Source organism: Manis pentadactyla, chromosome 13 (assembly GCF_030020395.1).
Source record: "Manis pentadactyla isolate mManPen7 chromosome 13, mManPen7.hap1, whole genome shotgun sequence".
In the NCBI taxonomy this organism is placed as follows: Eukaryota; Metazoa; Chordata; class Mammalia; order Pholidota; family Manidae; genus Manis; species Manis pentadactyla.
Window position 1 is genome coordinate 49,546,000 of NC_080031.1, and position 6,042 is coordinate 49,552,041.

General features: G+C 38.6%; 1 pseudogene; it reads left to right on the forward strand.

The window, feature by feature from the left end:
* The first annotated feature begins 330 nt into the window (after positions 1-330).
* LOC118934986 (olfactory receptor 2M4-like) lies at positions 331-3,827 on the forward strand (annotated as a pseudogene).
* The last annotated feature ends 2,215 nt before the right edge of the window (positions 3,828-6,042 follow it).

Sequence of the window (6,042 nt, forward strand, 5' to 3'; positions counted from 1 at the left end):
ATAGAGAAAACTCAGTGAAGACAATTTCAGTACAAGGCTGGGCTGGGTATTTTCAAGCAGTGAAGAGGTGAGACAATATGATACAAGTAAGTGTACATTTATGTTAAGTTCTGCTTGAACTAACGATGGAACTGAGAAAGCCAGAGGAATACAGGGATTCTACATTTATTTGCCAATCCTGATTTAATATATTACTCACCTGGGCTTAAAGCCTATCTGGCAGAAATGTTCACATTATTTCTAATACAATTATTCAAACACTTTTTATCGGTTTAAGTGACTGGGACAGATATACCCCCCAGGTGATAGAGTAGGTTGTCACCTTAAAAAATGTATGAGCTAACAACCAGAGAGCTTCCGCTTGGAGTCACAGTGCAGACAGGCTTACAGAAAGTCATGGTAGGGTCCGTGAGGTAAGGCAAAATCTCACCTTGGTGACCTGAGCAGCTGCAGCCATTGATGGAGGACTACAACGTGATGTTCGAAGTAACTGCTTCATACATGTGATTTGAGTCAGTTATTTTATAGAAGTACTTTTAGTCATATGAGCACTTGAAATAAATAATTCAGTAAAATGTCCTTTTCCTTGACTGAACTTAAAGTTTCACCTCCTTTTGGGCAGTGCAAGGGCTCTCCATATGAAGGAACCTCCCCCCACTACGAAGAGGTCTCAGAGATGCTCATTCCTGACTTTCAAGACATCAGCTGGGCCTGCACATGAGCTCAGTGACCAGGTCTAGGCACCCAGATGCTTGGTGATCACTTCTGAATATTTATGTACACACACACACACACACACACACAGACACACACACACACTTATAGACATCCCTACCACACCAAAACAGGTGTATGTGTCTTCCCGTATTTCCTCCTTTTTGCTCCCTTCATGTCAATTGCCAAAAAGTATTTAGTTTTCTTAGAAATTTCTCTTCTCAGCTCCTGAGATGACATGCATCGTTGGAGACCCTCTTCGGTAGATTAGTGTTACCAGGTCACAGTCATTCAAGAAATTGCAAAATACTGTTGAGTTTTTCCTATTCTTACAATGTTATTCACAATTTACACACATAAATAAAACTCAAAGAAAATATAAATGACAACTTTGAAAACTTAAAAAAATAATTTCAAACTAATGACACAGAGCTCAAGTTTCCACCTTCCTCTACAGATTTATTTTTCCTTGCTACTGCTAGGTCAGTTTGTTTTCAGCCTCTTCATCAAAATATGACACATGAATAAATGTGTAAAAGTACATCCCTGTCTGATCTTTTTACCTGGCTTGTCTGTTTATGACATCATTTTGTTGCCTGCATTAATATCCTCTCATGAATTAACTCTCATCTTATATGTATAATTATCTCATGTGTTAAAATGTAAATGCCACAATGAACAAGATACATGACTCTAAGTTAGAAACTGTTTCCTGAAATCTACACGTCAACTTCTTGTATGAATGTCCTGCTTACTCTATTCCACTTGGTGGAGTCCATGCACAGATTGCTCTTTCCTATGATGTGGTTTCTTTCTTGCTTCATCTAAGCCTTCAGCCAAATGCCACCAGATGGACAAGTTATTCTCTGACTCCTGCATTCAAATCTGACAGTCCCATGCAATCAAAACACCCTCTTTTGCTTACCATTTCCACAGCTCAGTAGGGTTTTTTGGTCACCTTGTAGTTACAGTGTGATGGGCCACTGTTTTCTTTTGTGTGTTCTTATTGCTGTTCTATCCCAGTGCCCAACACACAGAGGCCAATACTGTTTGAATGCATGGCATTCAAAGTTCTGTCAATTTTCTTATTTGCATATACTAATTCCTGACAGGAGATACTGGGTCTATTATTTCTTTTGTTGGCTTAAAACAGCAGAAATCCGTTGTCCCGCGGTAGTGGAGAGCAGAGGTCCAAAATAAAGATGTCAGCTGGGATAGTTACCTCTGTGGTATTTGAGGGGGGGTCTTGGTCCATGCTCTGTCCTATGTTCTGCTGATCACTGACAATCATTGAAATTCCTTGGTGTATAGATACATTACTACACTCTCTGCCTCCATTATCACAGGGCTTCTCCTTGTTTCTCTGTCTCACACAGCTGTTTTCTTTTAAGAACACCAGTCCTATTGCATTAGAGGCAATGCCCTACTCCAGTATGACTGTATTGTAACTAATTTAATCATTTATGACTTTATTTTCCAGTAAGTTCACAATCTGAGGTGCTAAGGGTTAACACCTCAACATATCTGTTTTGGGGCAATGCAAATGCACCCATCACATCAAGCTACAGAAGAAAAGACATATTCATATATTCATATAATTAAGGAATCATTTGTCAGCTCACTTAGTTACTGCATAAAATATTTACTATGAATTACAAACCAAACACTGTAGAATGTAAAGTAATGGGCAGATGCAGAGGTTTGTTAATACCTCTAGTAAAAGTGCCCAGCATCATGCGAGCAAGGGCTCGCAGCTTATTTTCTGTGATTGTGTCTGCCTCAGGCTGATCCAAGCTGAATGTTCCTATCAGTTTAAGTGCAAAGGATGTCTGATATTTCAAAATAATGTCTAATTGCTTTTGAGAAGTTTCATTTTCATAGAAACATTATCAATCATATAAGCACATGTATTATTATGCTAGCTTTTCATTAAGCAGAATGATGCTGAGAAGCTGAGCTGAGGGCAGTTCTGAAGCTTTATTGGAGAGGCAGAACCAGCAGAACATGCTTCTCTCTGATGCTGTACTTCTGGGTCTTTGGGATTTCTAATCCTGGTCGTGCGGTATTGTTCTCAACCTGACTTTAACAGAATCACCTTTTTCAAGACACTGGTAAATGTTTAAAAAATTAATGAAAGAATATCACTTTTTGTTGCAGTTGTAAAATAACATACACGTCAGGTCATGGGAGAATCAGACCTTCACCTCCAACTTCATCCTGCTGGGCATCTTCGATTACAGCCCCAACCACATCTTCCTCTTCTCACTGGTCCTGGGCATCTTCTCAGTGGCCTTCATGGGAAACACTGCCATGATTCTCCTCATCTACCTGGACACACACCTCCACAGCCCCATGTACTTCCTCCTCAGCCAGCTGTCCCTCATGGACCTCATGCTCATCTGCACCACTGTCCCCAAGATGGCCTTCAGCTACTTGTCAGGCAGGAAGTCCATCTCTTTGGCCGGCTGTGGAGCCCAGATATTCTTCTATGTGTCTCTGCTTGGAGCCAAATGTTTCCTGTTGGCTGTCATGGCCTACGACCGCTATGTTGCTATATGCCACCCCCTTAGATACACCATCCTCATGAATCAGAAACTCTGTGTCCTCATGAATGTTGCTTCCTGGATCTTGGGCGCTCTTGATGGCATCATTGTGCTTGCGGCCGTTCTGTCATTCTCCTTCTGCAGCTCTCTGGAAATACCACTTTTTCTGTGATGTAGCTGCTCTTTTACCTCTATCTTGCACAGACACCTCTGCATTTGAAAGACTGCTTTTCATCTGCTGTGTGGTGATGCTAATCATCCCAGTCTCAGTGATCATTGGTTCCTATTCCAGAGTCCTTCGAGCTGTCATCCACATGGGCTCTGTGGAAAGTCGCCGGAAAGCCTTCGCCACCTGCTCCTCCCACCTGTGTGTGGTTGGACTCTTACTACGGTGCAGCCATGTTCATGTACATGAGGCCAGCCTCTCTCCATACGCCAGACCAGGATGAAATGGTATCAGCCTTTTACACCGTCCGCACCCCCATGCTGAACCCTCTCATCTTCAGCCTTCACAACAAAGAGGTATCCAGCGGATTTCAGAAACTATTGAGGAAAGGAAAATTAGTATAACTTCATTATAAAGCTTCAGCAAAATCTTTGAGGGACCAGAGTTGTTAACACTCCTTCAAAGAAGCTGGAATTACCTTTTACATTCTCTTCCTCCAGTTTGTCTTTTTTGCCACATTTTTCAATTTAAAACTGCTTTCTTCAGTATACTATTGTATAAACATCACAAGTAAGGTGGGCTGTATTTGCACATTCACATAGGCTGCTTCACTCATTAATTTTATTTGTATTGTTGGTTATGAGCCACAAGTAATTGACTTCAGGATCCCTGCCTTTGAATTCAGGTGTAAGTCCGATGACATTTGCTTCATCCAAGAAAAAATGATGGGGTTGGTTGACACTTAATGGTGAGCATCCTGTTTGTTTAAAATTAATTACTTGTCAGCATTTGTCTTCAGTTTTATCTCTCCTTAAATCCAGTTATTGACTGTTTATTCCTGACTCTAATTCTCTTAATTCCAAGCATTAACTTAGTGTCAGCAGTTCTTTCAATCAAATCTTATGTCTATATAAAACAGCTCTTAGAAACCCCTACGTCTATATATTTTCACCTTAAAATTAAGAATGGATATTTTGATGAGACAAGATAAAATATCTATGATTAGGCTGCACAACCTTCACCTTTATCATGATGGATTTTGAGCCTCACTTATCCTTATATTAATAACTAAACTCATTTTGAAGATGTTAGAAAATTATCACCATTTCTGGAATTTTCTAATCATGATTTTTCTTATTCATCTCTGAAAAAATAATATTTTGAACATTATCCTACAATACTGAAAAAAAAAGTTTTCTTTAAGAGAATATATAATCTCTAAATGTCCAAAATGACTGCTTTAATGTTCCATGGAGTACCCATACTTCGGTGTAACAAACTGTTATTAATTTATTACATGTGCATATCTGAATCATCTGCATCCTTGAGAATTGAAAGCAATCTTTGCCTGCTTCATGGAGATCTCCTATACATTATTTTTAATCCAATTTTCATTGTGTAATATAATATTACTCTAGAAATGCATTTTTAAAACTTAAACTATACTTCATGTTTTAATGACATGCACCACAGTTTATAATCTGTGGTATCCCTTTTTATCAAAACAGCAATATTTTGGAAGAAATAAAATATTCTTAGTAAGTTTTTTTGTTCTGAGATGAAGTACACACACAATGAAATTCAATTTTTAAGGTGCACAGTTCAATGATTTTTAGTAGAGTCACAAACTTATGAAAACATCAGTCATATCTAATTCCAACATTTTTATCACCCCTAAAAGAACACTCACACCTGTTATCAATCATTCCCTGTTTCCTTCTCCTTCAGCTTTTACAATTACTGTATTTTGCCTCTATGGTTTTACCCATTTAGGACATTACATATTAATAAATGCTACATATAAATAGAATCATACAATGTTTTCTTTTACAATTGGCTTTTTTCACTTAGCATAATGTTTTTAAGGCTAATGCTGAAGCATCAGCATTTCATTGCTTATAGGAATATATATAAACAATGTTATTGTAAAGTTATATTATGTTTAGTTTATCCACTCAACAATTGATAAGCATTTGGGGTTTTTCTAATGTTTGACTGTTATGAATAATGCTACTACAAACACTCACATACACATTTTTGTGTGTTTTCCAATCTCTTGGGTGTGAGACTAGGAGGAGAATCTCTCAGTCACGTGGAACTAACCTTTTGTGGAACTGCCGAACTGTTTTTCACAGTGGCTACAAAATTTTACATCTCTCTAACCACAGTAAGACTGTTATGTTGGGGAAAAAGTCAGTTTGGAGATGGAGGGAAGTCAAACTGAGTGAGACATGAAACCAAAGTTAGGAAGGCAAGGTGAATTTTATTTCAGCCTTGTAACTCCTGGGGGTGGGAATACAGCTTCCCAGCCTGGAGCAAAATACCTGTGAAACTGAAATCAGTAAAAGGGAGAAATAAAGTGGGAGATACCCCTTTATCTCTTACAACCAGCCATCCACTTCTGCTCGGCCGTGTCTCTCATGACCCAGCTGCCAAAAGGGATCCCACTCTATCTCTCCGGTCCAGATAACGCCCTCACTCCGCGTGTAATCACCTACTGATATGTATGTTGAATGCAAGCTTATGATACATTATATGCTCTTTTAAAAGGGTAAAATATTATCACTGTATTATTTCTGATTTCAAGAAAATTTTAATAAAGAAAGAGAAATTAGAAAG